Source organism: Haliotis asinina, chromosome 1 (genome assembly GCF_037392515.1).
Source record: "Haliotis asinina isolate JCU_RB_2024 chromosome 1, JCU_Hal_asi_v2, whole genome shotgun sequence".
Taxonomy (NCBI): Eukaryota; Metazoa; Mollusca; class Gastropoda; order Lepetellida; family Haliotidae; genus Haliotis; species Haliotis asinina.
Window position 1 is genome coordinate 78,596,341 of NC_090280.1, and position 16,201 is coordinate 78,612,541.

The following is a 16,201-nucleotide window of genomic DNA, read 5'->3' on the forward strand; positions in this document are numbered from 1 at the left end:
ACACACACTGAACACACTCCAGTGGACGGCTTCTGATAGAACCGTTGTGTGTAATAAACCATTATGTTCACACGCAAAGCAAATTCTTCGTTATGTGACCGTCAGAATCTGGTCTAGAGAGAGAATACTGAAACGTCTCTTGGTATTTGGCTGACAAAATATGGTTCCTTTGCAGTTTCCTCTGACATGTGTTTATTAGCAACCGTTGTCACAAACACCGCATTGCCAGATGTATTCCAAGCCTATTATTTTTGCATTAATATTATAATGAGTCTGAAAGTCTCACGACGCCTATAAAGTTTCTCTGTATGGCGGTTCATTCAATGACCTAAAAGAAACGAAAGTTCATTATTTTTCACCCCTTATGATGTGATTGTGGAGAATCACCAGTGCCAATCGAGATGCATTATGAAAATAAATTATTCATTGTGTGAGTGTCAGACAACACAGGTCTGAAGAGAGTGCCTAGGACTCTCTTGGTTTTTCACGAGTGCACACTATTCATTAGCAGTCCTGTAGTGTATTAGCAAACGTTGTCATAAGTTTAACAGAACATTTTTATATCAAAAGGTGTATATATTTGTTCTTAGAAGCTTACTGTTACATTTTCATTTAGCATATGTATTGTGATGCTATGGATGAAAAAGAAACACGATACTAAACAATCTATAAACACAAGCAGTATTGACGAGTCAACTGTATGGGTGCTTATGGTTAAGATGTTTACGTTCTGAACACAACTTGTATGGGAATACATAATTCCCCAACAGTCCAAGACCTCATAACAATGAGTGTGTGTGTTTTTTAAGGGAAATAATGTTTAAACAAGGATAGGGAATGTTGAAGCTTGCCAACATTGGCTAAAACAGTCTCGAATGTTCGATTTGTGTTCATGTTCACATAACCGTCACATCCAGCGATATGTGCCATTAGTGTTTGATTTTAAGATTAAAACCTACTAAGTAAAATGTGAATATATGTATAATCTGTAGATAATTGTACCACAACAACACACAACTGTATGATTGTGTACATGTGTTATCGTCATTTGTCCGTCATATTGTATTGAAAGAGTTCCTCCAGTACCCCCGTCTTTTTACATAGTAAATTTCCACCATCCCCGGTGTAATATTCCAACAATGAAATAAGTTCATAGATTGTTTTTTTATACATGTTATAGTTTATCGAATGTATATTTAGGGTGAGGTATGCATGTCAGTTTGTAATTTTGGTTTTTGATTGGGGGTGGGGGTTACGGGCGGAACTCTTAACTTTTGAAATATTGTATATATTGCTTTACAGATTCTTGTGTATTTAACAACTATCCTTTTTCAGTTACTACCGTTTACACTGTGTGTATTGTTTAGACATTATCAATCACTGCATTCATGTAACAACTCACAGCCACTCGTTCTTATTCACATTTTGTCCATCAAACCACATCATATTAAAACTACCCCATTGCTTTTCACACGTTGCTTAATTATTTGCAGTTTTAAACTTCCCCATGGGTAACGACCTTTGTCAATATCGTGTAGCGATTTGGTTTTTCGTTGTAAATTTTACATAAAAGGATTCTTGAGAAAACCTACTACAACACTTTAATTTAAGCTTTGCTGCTGAACGAAGGAAAGCTCATGTCTGATATATCGTCAGTTACTTTGACTGCATGTAATGTAAGCGCGTTTCTTTGTTTTCTTAAAGTTTACGTAGGGTAATCACAACGCTGTGCTTGCTTTCGTACTGTTATATCAGCTTGCGGGTGATGCTGAAGCAAACCCAGGACCAAATCACGAAGAAAGTAACAATAGTTGTGACTCCCGTATTTCCATTTTTTCATTTAACGCTAGAAGTGTTAGAGGTAAGCTGCAAATTTTAAAAGAGTACTTGTCAGACTTTGATATCATATGTTTTACTGAAACACATTTGGATCAAAATGTTAATGATGTTCATCTTGAGTGAAGCAACTACCACTTGCCAATTCGTGAAGACAGAAATTGTTTCGGAGGTGGAGTGATGGGTTATGTGACCAAGACGTTAACGTTTAAAAGAATTATCCATCTGGAAAATTTATATGATGAATCAATTTGGTTAAATATATTTCTTCCACAAAAGACACTAGACCACAGCAGAACCTAGTTCAATATTGGAATCGACTAGATGCAAGCATTGAGAGAGCATTGGACATATCCCACAAAATTACAATAGTTGGTGATTTGAATGAAAATTGTTTATTAGCAGGAAGGAGCTGTCATTTGAAGAAAATCTTTGAATAAAAACAACTAAAAATGTAGAGTAGCTGAAACAACGAGCACTCTGTTGTGCCTAAGTATAGTAAGTGATGATGTAAACGTCAGTGATTGTGGGGTGACTGACTTTGATAGAAGCACATCTGACCACAAGGGAACCTTTATATCAATCAATGAAAATTTAAATACAAAAACGTCGTACAAAAGAGAGGTATGGGGTTACAAATCAGGCAGATTTCGCCTCTTTGAACAGACTTATGGATGTTTAAATTGGGATGAATTGTTTAACTGTTATGATAACGTCGATGACTTGTATACTGTTGACCAAACAACAAACCATGGTTTGATTCAGAACGTAGACGTGAATGTAGACGTAGGGATATGTTTAAAAAAGCACGCAAAAAGAACAGGAAAGGAAAAGGACATCCTCGTATGTAAAACAGAGAAACCGAGTAAACAATATGAAGTATTATGCCAAAGAAATTTTTTTATGGAAGTGTAGATGCATTACAGACTTATATACAGTTAACTAATTATCATATTGGAAAATTCTAGATAGATGTAGATAGAAAATCAGAAGTAAGCATATAACGTCACTGTATCGCACCTCTCAACAACAAGGACAATGATGAAGGTTCATCTTTAGTCACTGATTTTGAAAACGCTACTAGGTTGAATGAATATTGTAAGTCTGTATCAACGTTAAACAATAAACTTTACCATACTTTGGGAAACGCACTGCTGTGGAGTTATGTGATATCGTTATAACTCAAAAAGAACTTTCTGATGTTATTAAATGCTTAACCGGGAAAAAGGCTTATGGCCCAAATAGAATAAGCCATAAGTTACTCAAGAAAACAGTTAATGCACTCACTGCAATCGTCCACTTATCCCACTTATTGCGAAGTAACATATGTTGTGCCATTATTTTAAAAGATTATCATTTCAATTATAGACCAATAGCTCTCATAAGTTGTGTGGGGAAAGTACCTGAAAAGGTACTCTATAAACATCTGTGTAACTATTTTCATTGTAATAGTTTACTGTACGAGCATCAAGCTGGTTTTCGATAAGGCCAATCAACTGTACATCAATCATTTTTAAGTGTATACTCAAATATATCTGTCTTTGGATAATAAGGAAGGATTTGGAATGATGTTTTGTGATGTTTCCAAAGCCTTCGATCGTTTCTACCACAGGGGGCTTATGTGTAAACTGAAAATGAAGTGATTTAAAACGAGGTATACTCCAGTGGTTATCAAGTTATGTAACCGATTCTAGTCAATCTGTCTTTGAAAATGGAACACTATCCAAGCCGGTATATTTGACAGCTGGCGTTCCCCTAGGGTTAGTATTGGGTCCATTTCGTTTCATTGTTTTCATAAACGACATTGCTGATGAATTAAAGTGATTGACAAGACTGTTTGCTGGTGTACATCATCAGGATATTTCTTATTCTGTGTATTTATTTAACGTCTTCTTATGTTTTATAATGAAAGTCTCTCATCTGTATACAGTGGCTCATTACGTTTTAAACGCGTGTCTTTTACCAATGTATCTGTATGTATTTTACTGTAATGAGGTGAGACTCAAATAAACTATCTGTCTGTCTAGATTTTCGTCAGTTGATTACAGATTGTTTGAGTCAAAATTAAACTCCAACCTACAGAAACTGAGCTCTTGGGGAAAACATTGGCTGATTAGATATAATCCAAATAAAACATAAGCTATCGTTTATACTCTCAGGAAATAAAGTGATAACATAACCTTAAACTTTGATGGTTGTGAAATCCGTAAAGCAAATGAACGCAAACACTTAGATCTAACGTTTCAGGCAGATGGGAAATGGAATAAGCATATTGACCAAGTAGTAATATCAAGATGATAAATTCCATGCGCAAATTGAAATTTCCACAAAGTACGCAAACTCTGAATAAGATTTATACATATATTATGTTTATCAGACCACATTTGAATATGCCTGCGAGGTGTATGATGGGTGGAATTATGAACGGTCACTGAGGCTAGAACAGCTACAACCAGAAGCAGGCCGTGTTGTTACTGGTTTATCAAAATATACACCGCATAAATAAATATCTCTATTTTGAAACTGGGTAGGAAAACTATCGGTACGTAGGGAAAGAAGAATGTTAACATTATATTATAAAATGAAACGTGGTAATGCACCTTCATAACTGACTCTATTGGTGACCCTGTTAGTGACTCTACAACTTATGATCTAAGAATGAAGATTTTTATGGATATCAACTTCTTTATATGAGAATACAACGTTTCGGAGTTAATGCTTACTCCTTCATCAGGTGATGAATAAAATAAAATCGTAGTATATTTGTTGTTTTTAATAATGGCTAAATTTCAGTATAATCGCCAGTGGCTGAGGGGATGGTGGAAATCCATCTGGGGTCCATGCAGGTAGCAAAGGTACTGTAAGTCCCGATGGTCCCTAGTATGGTGATCTACCTTCAGTTGTTGGCGATCTACAGCCCGTATTTTATATTGTATTGTCCAAATAGCGGTATTTGTTTTTACTCTCCACACAAGTTTTAATTGTAACTGTGATATTCTAGTTGTTTTACTGTTCTTTGACGACAGGTTTTTATAATGTATGCATATTTCATTTCTGTATCAAACTGTTCTCGTCACGATATGTCTGAATTATTGCCGATATGACGTTAAATATTACCTCACTCACTCACTGAATAAAATATGTTTAAATCACGGAAAGGTGGTAATAGTTTCGTGATGCAGGAAATCAATTCGCGGTGTGCCCTGGCGTTATTATCCATGTTAAAGGACTGGCAGTTTTAACAGGGAATGATTATCAAAATGAATTGCTACATGTCTCTTCAGGGATTTCTCTTGGTATTTTGTCCATTCAGATTTCCTCTCACTGAGACAAGCTAATGTTTACAGCTTCATACCATCCGCCGAATGGAACTCCTTCGAGGATGTTCCTTTGATCACATACCATGTTCTTCTGTCGCCATACATGCGTCCTTCCGTCAGTAACAAACAATAATAACCGACTCTAGTTTGAAAAAGAAGTTTTCTTCCAAGAAGCAGGTTCCACCAATGATCTTGGCACCACCATGATCTTACATTTACGTTTCAACAAAGGCCATCGGAGAGGTCTCCTTGCCTTATACACTGCCATTTGTCGTCGATTTCTAACAGTTTCTGACAGCGATGCTGATGTGGAAGCCAGTGCCGTATTAGCACTGGATTTTGTACGAAAAAGGTTCTTAGTTGGGCTGGACTCGTGAAGGTCCCGGTTAAAATATTGGCCTTCAGTAACCCATACTTGTCGGATAGTGAGATAGAGAAAGAAAGAGGGATAGAGGGAGGGTGAGGGAGAGAGGTGAGGGTGTGTGGTGGGGGAGTGTGGGGGGGGGAGGGGGAGAGCATCTCTCTACAACTTCAAAGTATCTTCAAACTTCGAGTATGAGATACACAACATCTTGTGAAGACAAGGTCGAAAAGGCAAACGTTTCTTTTCGTTATATATTCAACACGTTTAGCGTCACTCATTCCATTCATTATACAGTTCCCGAGAGTGACTGTTCAACATGACTCCCGATTTACATGAACAATTGAGTAAACAAAATCGATCAATCGAACACAAGTTAAACATAATGGCTCCACAGGGTGTACATGTCCCAGATGTGCCGTCACTGAGACATAAATATCTATCAGTTATCCCCTTATGGTGTTTATCTTTATTGTACGCCTGCTGTTCATGGCCGCAGTAAATTACATTAATCTATTGCACTCTAGTGTTACAGATCTGTTATGATAATTATTTTAAATCATTGTTAAATGTGGACAATTACTTGCGCTCCCCATACCGATGCGTCTGAGGGTATGTGTGACCCTTCAGATGTGAGGTGAGGTGGAGGTTGGGCTGAAAGTAGCATATGACAGTGTGGATGCCTGTGTATGTGTGACCCTTCAGATGTGAGGTGAGGTGAAGGTTAGGCTGAAAGTAGCATATGACAGTGTGGATGCCTGTGTATGTGTGACCCTTCAGATGTGAGGTGAGGTGAAGGTTAGGCTGAAAGTAGCATATGACAGTGTGGATGCCTGTGTGTGTGTGACCCTTCAGATGTGAGGTGAGGTGAAGGTTGGGCTGAAAGTAGCATATGACAGTGTGGATGCCTGGGTATGTGTGACCCTTCAGATGTGAGGTGAGGTGAAGGTTGGGCTGAAAGTAGCATATGACAGTGTGGATGCCTGTGTATGTGTGACCCTTCAGATGTGAGGTGAGGTGAAGGTTAGGCTGAAAGTAGCATATGACAGTGTGGATGCCTGTGTGTGTGTGGATGCTTGCACTGGACCAGACTTACAACGGTTTCACAGTAGTGGCTCTCTGAGATATCATTCCGCAGTTAACCATGAATACGCCACTCAGACACATCATGCTGACTGCGAGCCGAGCAGCCCTTGTTGTATCCGTTAATGCTAAGCACCAGGCAAGGACTAACAAGAATCATCGTTTAATGTCTTGTGGTATGACCACGGAGACTATATAATGTTGCAGGTTATCCCTGGTATGACGCGACGGGGGATCGAACTCGCGACCTTCCGCTCTTCATTTCGGATGTATCAGGTTTTAACGTGAAGTTGAGTTTGGGACATACACCAATGTCTTATAAAGTCAGCATTGTGTTGAGAATGGCAGATGTATGACTGGTTTGAGGATTATCTACAGTTTGTCTGTCATGTATTTCTTGTCTGAAATTGTTGTTGAAATCTATTCTTCTTGAAACTTTACTGTCGTATAGATGCCTGTCTATATCTATGTAATGTATAAACAATGTTTTATCTTACTGCATTTTGCTTTATGGTAAAATTTTCGAAATCTGAAGCGTGTATTAATACATTGTTTCATTTTAGAAAGATTCCATATCACTAAACCTTTCCGCGACTGGGAACGCTATCTTTGTTGAGACAAGCAAGCTCGCTTGTAACGGTGGCTTAGCTAATTGGCTTCTGTGAGAATGCGGGTCCAGCAAAGGCAGGCAATAAAATTACTGGTATCTTCCCAAATGTCAGACGCGTCGACTGTCAAACGGGTAATTGTCAGATTAGTCATGGTTGGTTAGTCAAGCATTAGTTACCTGTTTACCTTTCAGTAAAATGGAACAGACCATACAATAAAAACTTAGTAAGTCCAAGGAAAGTGTTAGTAACCTTTGCTCTTTTTTAATATTTACATATAATTTATACAATATTTATAGCACTATTCAGTTTACATGCGCTATTTACATATCAGTTGCAATCACCCTCACAGTTCAATAGTTTTAGCCAAGTTTCAAGAGATGTCCTACTTCATCCAGGAATTCAATGGTTGTTTTCTGGCCACTTGTCAGCTTTTCATTCAGACGAAGGAATCTCCCCTCGGATTCTCGGTACACTTTCTTCCTGGGTTGGGGAGCACCAAAGTTAATCTGCTCCAGCTTAGCGCCTTCTGACTTCTCAATGCCTTGTATCAGGTCCACAAATCTATACAGGTTGGGTTCAGGTGTTGCGTCCATCGTCTCCAAACAGTCATCTTGCACATCAGGAAGAGGAAGTGGAGGAAGTCAAGCTGCTCTTCGAATCCAGCTCTGTACTTTGGGATCTTCTTTGTACTGGACAGCTAAGCCGAGGTCCTGGGTTTTCCTCCAGATGGCCTGGGCGTGGTGGAAAAAGCATCCTTTGATGTCTGCAGCAGGAAACTCGGTCTCTGTGGCTCGAATGGTCGCCATCGCCAAGTCGGTCTGAACGGTAGCTGGAGCTATGGGTCGGCTGAACATCTGCTGGATCTCTGTCTTCTGTAGGGTGAACATCCTGGTGTATGTTGTCTGTTGTAGGTTGGGCAACAGGGCGAAGACAAACGGGTACATGGTGTATTCATTGCGGGCATGTATGGTGTTGAGTTGATTCCAGAGATGAGGACTGCAGGAAAATGTACCGTCCATGTAGAGTTTGTTAGCTTCGGCCAGACATCTTAACTGCTCATCAGTCGAAAAGATGATGATCTTGTCCTCCTCGCCATCTTCACAGAGAAGAAACCTTCTGCCATCTCTGGTTGTGGTCCACTGTCCTTCTAAGTGGGCATCAGCTCTGGTCTGTGGCAGTACTGGAATTGATGTCCGGCAATGAAATACTTGCTGGGTTCCTCTCTGAGACTGAATAAATTCCACTCTGCGTATGCCAGCCATAGCAGCGATATCGTACTGACTTCATGTTTTATATCACATGTGAGATTCAGCTTGAGTTGCGGAGAACTTTAAACCACTTACTCAAGTATATACAAAACAGTTAAAGCTTATTTGATGTTTACTGCATTCTAAATCCTTCCTGTATTCCATTTTGTTGAACAAAATCATATGCCTCTCCACATACTGATCAAACGCAGCAGCAACAGCAACAAAAACAAAAGAGTTTAATCTGTTTCAGTTAACAAACTTGGGTAGCTGGGATCAGCCTAGTCACCCTGCCCAGAGTTTGGGTCAGTTCATTAATTGGTATGTAAGGCCAGGCAGTTACACTGGTCACACTTGACTGATTTGTCTAATGATTGAGCCGTCTGACAATTGGAAGGTCTGATGCTTGGAAATGAACCAAATTAATGGGCCGAGCCATAGATGCAACCAGGGTATAATGCCGAGTCATCGAAATGTATATTACCCTGGACATATCGAGGATGCTTTTGTACTGGATTACAAAGCATTTTTTTTGTGTGTGTTTTTGTTTGTTTTATGCCTAAATAAGCAATATTCCAGCTCCAACAACGGCGGTCTGTAAATGATCAAATCGGGACTATGCAGTCCAGTACTCAACAGCATGAGCATCGATGTTCGTAATGGAAATGCGATGACATGTTTCAACAAAGTCAGCAAGCCTAGCCACACTATCCCATTTGTCGCTTCTTACGACAAACGTTTTTTACCGAAGACCAGTTTTAATCTGGACCTTCACTGGTCCCGAAACTACCTTAACATCATTGCAAACATAAACATTTCTGTGCCCACCTTTCTCTCACCATCACTGACGAATCCCCGACCCAAATCCGTCGCAACGCTCTTGGATTTTGACATGGCATGATAATTGAGGTCACACTGACTACTACTGCCAGTCTATAAGACTTATCACAACCGAATGTCATTTTCTGTTCAGGACATGTCCCTGTTAAAGTTGATAGGTCTGACCTCTAGTTCATTAACTGTCGTCCAATACGGAGAGAATATTGCTTGAAAATGGGCAATATACGTCTGCCCGGGTCATGACATTAACATCGCCACTTTACTATAACCTTTTCTTCCTGACGGCTCGATTAGTCTACAATGTCCTCTCTCATTCTCTCACACTTTTCATCACCCCAGTCATTCCTCTATGAATTTATAATTTCATGAAAGTCCTCCGTCCTAAACCAAGAAACTGATGCAACCACAAAGCCGATTAATTGAAACAGTGTAGTTACCGTTCTATTAGAGACTGTTGCGTGAAAATGAAACACTTTAGAATATGAGTGAGTGATTGAGTTTGGTTTTACGCCGCTTTTAGCAATACTTCAGCTGGGGACACCAGAAATGGTTTTAAAATACATATGAATACAAAAGTCTTCAAAACTAAAGCGTTTCAGACCAGACTGAATACACATCTCTTCCAAATAACCATTAAATTAAATATGGGTTTTATCAACAAGAACAACACAGATTTACTACCGGATTATGCGTCGCCATACAGCTGGAATATTGTTGAATGCGGCGTAGAACTAAACTCACTCACTGACTCAATAACTATGGGACTTTGGCCTTTCTGTGTACACGTGCCATATCACTTATCCTGTCCAGTACTTTAATAAACACATTAGAACGCTGCATGCAAGTCTCACTTGTGATAATTAGTGAGCTAAAGTTAATGTCAAAGAAATGTCAAAGGCTCATAGAAACATAACTACTATTTACACTGGAAACACGATTTAGAAAAAAAAAAGAATTTTCCCAGAACTGAAACAGCCACTCGTGGAAAGGTTTAAAAGGTAATAATAGTATGTTATTATTCAGAGCGGTAATTTTGTCTTTATGTTTCATGTTTGGTACAATATCTTCATTTGTTTCTTAGTTCTTAACTACTGGAGAGAAATTGTCTGACTTGCGTAAAGCAGTAACTGTTGCTTTTGCTGCCATGGTTTTGTCAAGTGAGGTTTCTAGGCATTGTCCAGGAGTAACATGCTACATGTCGACTGACACTTTCGCAGTAATGTATGGAGGTCTAGATTTTCAAAGCTCTCCTAGTGTTAAGATAGTCGTAAGGGCCATATATTAACATTGACTTACGGCTAAGAGAGCAGTGCAGGCATAAGCAAAGTATACATAGTTCAGTAGGTTCCATCCCATCTGGGACTCGAACCGACACATTGCGCGTCAGCACAGAAAACCAGCCATCTAACCCACTCAGCCACAGCGACTGCCACAAAAATGGAAGTCGAACAAGTGATAAATGTCTGATAAATGTAATTTGGCATTGCCGAAAAACAAGCAAAAAAATTTAGTAAAATCTGTATTTTACTGTAATCCCAAATACAATATATTACATGCAACCACTTTCTCAATGACAAAGTGTATTACCGCAAACAGTATTGACTTCCCGTCTGATAGGTAAGTCCGATTATAAATGATGGAGCAAGTTATTGCTGAACACTTTTTGAAATTGGCTAACATTACGTACAGCTATCAGAATCCACGATCCGGGAAGGTACAAGGGTAGAACAGGCCTTCAGCAGCCCATGTTTGCCATAAAGGGAGACTATGCTTGTCCTAAGAGGCGACTAACAGGATCGGGTGGTCAGGATCGCTGACTTGGTCGACACATGTCATCGGTTCCCATTGGCGCAGATCGATGGTCATGTTGTTGATCACTGGATTGTCTGGTCCAGACTCTAGTATTTGCAGACTCCCGTGATGTTGCTGTAATATTGCTGAATGCGGTGTAAAACTACATTAACCCACTCACTCAGAACCCACAGTGATGACGTAAATACTGCCTCGGCATGACACAAGGAGGAACTGGAAGTCCGTGCGATCCAGAGAAGAGGGACAGCTTTCAAATTGGTTGCCATTAGATTATGACCCGTGTTTAAAATTTTAAATGACAGTGGATGACTAATTCTCACCTGACTGTAAACGTGGTTTGGTTGCTAGGGTAATAGGTTAGTTAATAGATTCCTGTGATCGTATCCCGATAGATCTATGCTCAAGTTATAAATCACTGGATTGTCTAGTTATTGTCTTGTCCAGTGCCGACATTTTACAGTACGTCGCGAGGCAGTCGGGTTGCCTAATGGTTAAAGCGTTTGGTCGTCACATCGATGACCCGGTTTCGAATCCACACGTGGGTACAATATGTGAAGCCCATTTCTGGTGTCCCCCACCGTGATGTTGCTGGAATATTGCTAACAGCGCGTAAAACCATACTCACTCACTCTGTCAGTACATTTCGTTGCTTTATACAAGTAGCTGGAACATTGCTGAATGCAATACGGCAAGAAACAAACAAACGCGTCAAGAACACGAGGGTATCACATTCTACCAAGTCTAACTCATCGCTTGTTAGTTAAAACACTTCCCTCTTGACCCGTTTCCAATACCTGAACTATTTTCTAAACATAACACTGTCAGGAAGAGAAGAAATATATTGAAACATTAATTCTTGGAGCAAGCAATACCGCATCTTCAGGCAATGCTTGTCTACCAATGACGGCAATATAATCTTTATAAATAACTATTTTATTGTTTATTGTTGAAGGATAAAACCTAGATGAGATGCATACTTGGGCATTTCTCTCAGATTCATCTATCAATACTCTTTAAGTGATATTTAACGACGGTAGGTTTGACTCAGTGAGTTCTGCTTTCTGACCGAGTTCTGCTTTCAGTAGCTGCTGCTATGAAGCCAGTCTTTATACTAAATTACACTCAATAGTGTAGCGTAACACACTAGTTTTAATCTAACATATGTGCTATTCTGGAAGGTTTACTGTCAATTGATCTCAGGTTTTTATTATCTGCACATATTTATTTTAAGGTATAAATTGCGCGGGTCACGATATGGCTGAAATATTGTCGATGTGAGGCTGAATATTAACTCATTCACTCATGGATCATCATGTTTTTAATAAAGAAATTTGTAAAATGCAATAATGAATAAATACTATTAATGTATGTTGCTCAGTCGAGGTATAATTATACAGAAATAATTGTGAACCCTACACCATTGTTCTAATCTTTGTGGTACATCGAACATCGACCAATACATTTTGACCATGACTCTATAACAAAATCCGGATAGAGAAAAGAGGTGAAAAATCACCGGCCCGGTTGAAAATCAAATCATTTTTTACCACTTAGCCGGGTTAGATTTGTTCACTGTTTTTAATAAAATAATGAATAATAATTTTGATATTGGTAATTCTTATTTAGTACAGACCCAACGACCACAGAAGATCTGGGTTGACACTGGTCTTCAGCAATCAAGGATTGTCCTAAGAGGCGGCTAACGGGAGTGGGTGGTCCGGTTGACTACGTAGTTGACACATGCCATTACAAAAGGTGGACACGCATGTAATCAGTCAATGGTCTGTCCTAGTCCAGATTCGATTAATTAGACCGTCGCCATATAGATGGAATATTGCTGAGTGCGGTGTCATACAACGAACAAAACAACTGTCAACGGAACACCAATAGCTGGATACGTCCACGTTCATCCACCGGTCTCCGCATAAAAGGGCGTTACGTATAGCAGTATCAGCTATTATGAGGGAGAGTGAGGGAGTGAATCAGTAAGTCCATTTACTTTGAGGGAGAGTGAGGGAGTGAATCAGTTAGTCCATTTACTTTTGCAGTATTCCAGCAATGTCACGTCGTGGCCACCAAAAATAGGTTTCACACATTGTACCCATGTGGGTAACAGAACCCGGGCCTTCGATGACACGAGCGAACGTTTCGACCAGTTGGTTACCCCGTCGCCCAGCTGTTATGCATCAATATCTGACAGTTACATAAAGACTGTGATAAATTGTCCTCGTAAGGACATATGGTCTTCCAATGAACACCTTGCAACAAGATATAAACAAATTGACGCAAAGCCTGAAAATAAACAATTTTGTTTTCACAAACCAACTTAACTTCCATCCAGAGAATGAGAGCTGTGGCATACCGGTTCGACATTAAACATAGAATAAACACCAGCAGTACTGAGAAAAAATCGATCATACCTGTACAAGGTATTCATTAAAACTCCTGTGGTGTACTTATCCCAGGTGTGACGTGAGCAGATATAAAAATATATATCGATTACCTGGTAATGTTTGTCTTTACTGCTCGATCGCTGTTTAAGGCCATTACCGGAAAAATACAGTTCCTACACAATCGTTAAACAGAGTGTTTAGCAATATTCCAGTAGAATCACGGCGAGAGAAATCAGAAATATGCTTCACGCATTGTATCCATGTTAGGAATCGATCCCGAGTAATTTGTGCTTTGTTACTGATCGCGACTAACTTTGAAATAAAATAGGGAAGGAACCTATGACCATAGGTATGTTAAAAAGAGGAAGCTCCGAAAAACAAATCTCTGTGCAATGAAAGATATCATACACAAACACAACAGACAAACCAACTAAAAAACCCATTCAAACATTATACAGTGGAAGCTGTCTAAAGCGGCACTCATTGAGACTGACGAAATTACCCGGTTTCGACAATGTGCTGGATTGTAGAGCTGATAATACAGGAACAAGCCAAGGACAGGACTGAGATTTTATGCCACTGTTGATGACTTGCCAGATAGGACAGATGCCAGTTTGGGCAGCTTCCACTGTATAATGTAAAATAAGGGATAGGGTATTGTCCGAGGAAAAATGTCTCCGAGGGAAATGTCCATTGGTGGTATTGCCCATATTGGAATAATACCACACATTTTCACTCCAGTTTCAATCTTAGAGGAAACTATATGAAAATTGTTCTGCGCAGAGCAGCCCTAATTAGACCTAAAACCTTTGAAGAAAGTTTACGTAAGGATTCAATAAGCTCACAGCTTATATGAAGTGCCCATCCTCAATCCTTTTTTTTTCATTACAATGTATTACCTTTCAACCATAAATACATATCATTGGTTGTTTCATAGGGCATTATATCCAATATAAATTCTACTTTCACCCTGCGACACGACCTCCACCCCTTATGAGATATCAACCATGAAAAGTGAGTAAGATTTACGCCTTTGAAGCATATGTCATTTCAGTCTCTCTCTGACGACTCCATATGACGAAAAGTTTAATGACTGGTTTGGTGTCTGTTGTATAAAACATTGGGATGGTGTTGTCGTCTAGGTCAATCTGGCCCGCAAAGCTCTTGCATCCTAAATGTATAAAGTTGGTATCTCTGTTTATGAGGTATCTCATCAAAAGTCTGTGAGTTACATTTTAAACAACTCTTTCCATTCTTGAAGGTAAAGTCATGCCTTGTACTTTTGTGGCCCAAAGAACTGGGAAGTCTTGGAAAAAGTGTAATCTCTGTATTTTAAAATATACATAATTTGATTTACCTCTTCAACCTAAAGACGTGCCCATTCCTCCGCTGTATCAACGTTTCATACAACATCAGTACGTTCAACATATGTCATATTTGGGCTTTCACTTTCTTGGCAAAGTACAAATTCTATTACTTGTTTGGTTGAGTCTTTTGGTTTTCCCTCAGCATATACCCTTTAAAAGTGAGGGTTGTAGGGTAAAGAACCTTTAAAGCACGTAGTCTCAGTAAATATATGCAATAATGTTTCGCAAAAGCTTAACACAATCAACAGTGAAATGCTGTATGTGTTGAATGTAGGTCAGGGAAAATGACGAATATCGAATTGTATATTTCATGCTATAATCACTGATAAAATTCCTGTCTACACAATTACAAATGCATTACTTCACACTAAAATGTCAATCCGATCATTCTATTCCCCTTTCCTACAATATCTGTGTATTTACATACATAACGTCCTCGATATCTTCATGCTGTACGGTCCGATAACTCTCGTGTAAAGGATGCAGATATTTACCTACAAGCACGTGAAATATTTGTTAACATATACAAAAACCTTATTATCGCGCCTCTTATTTGATGAGTGAGTGAGTTTAGTTTTACGCCGCTTTTAGCAACGTTCCAGCAATATCACAGCGGGGACACCAGAAAATGGGCCTCACACATTGTACCCATGTGGGGAATCGAACCCGGGTCTTCAGCGTGACGAGCGAACGCGTTAACCACTAGGCTACCCCACTCATCTATGAACATGATTTGAAACAGCAAGATATGGAGTTATGGAAGCACTTATTAACATATGCATGCATATTTTATGCATGTGAGTATACATGGAGCACATTGCGTGCAGGTAGAATTATTCCACGATAAGATTTAGATTAGATATATAGAACCTGATGTAAATGCTTGTTTGATCATTTGTGTTATGTTCAAACAACATCAGTGAATCCAGCTGGCGTATTTAGGAAACATGTAGAAGTGTATGGGTTGGTCAAAATGAAGTCTCCTACTCAAGATATTACGTTACTGGCGCATTTAGGAAACATGTAGAAGTGTATGGGTTGGTCAAAATGAAGTCTCCTACTCAAGATATTACGTTACTGGCGCATTTAGGAAACATGTAGAAGTGTATGGGTTGGTCAAAATGAAGTCTCCTACTCAAGATATTACGTTACTGGCGCATTTAGGAAACATGTAGAAGTGTATGGGTTGGTCAAAATGAAGTCTCCTACTCAAGATATTACGTTACTGGCGCATTTAGGAAACATGTAGAAGTGTATGGGTTGGTCAAAATGAAGTCTCCTACTCAAGATATTACGTTACTGGCGCATTTAGGAAACATGTAGAAGTGTAT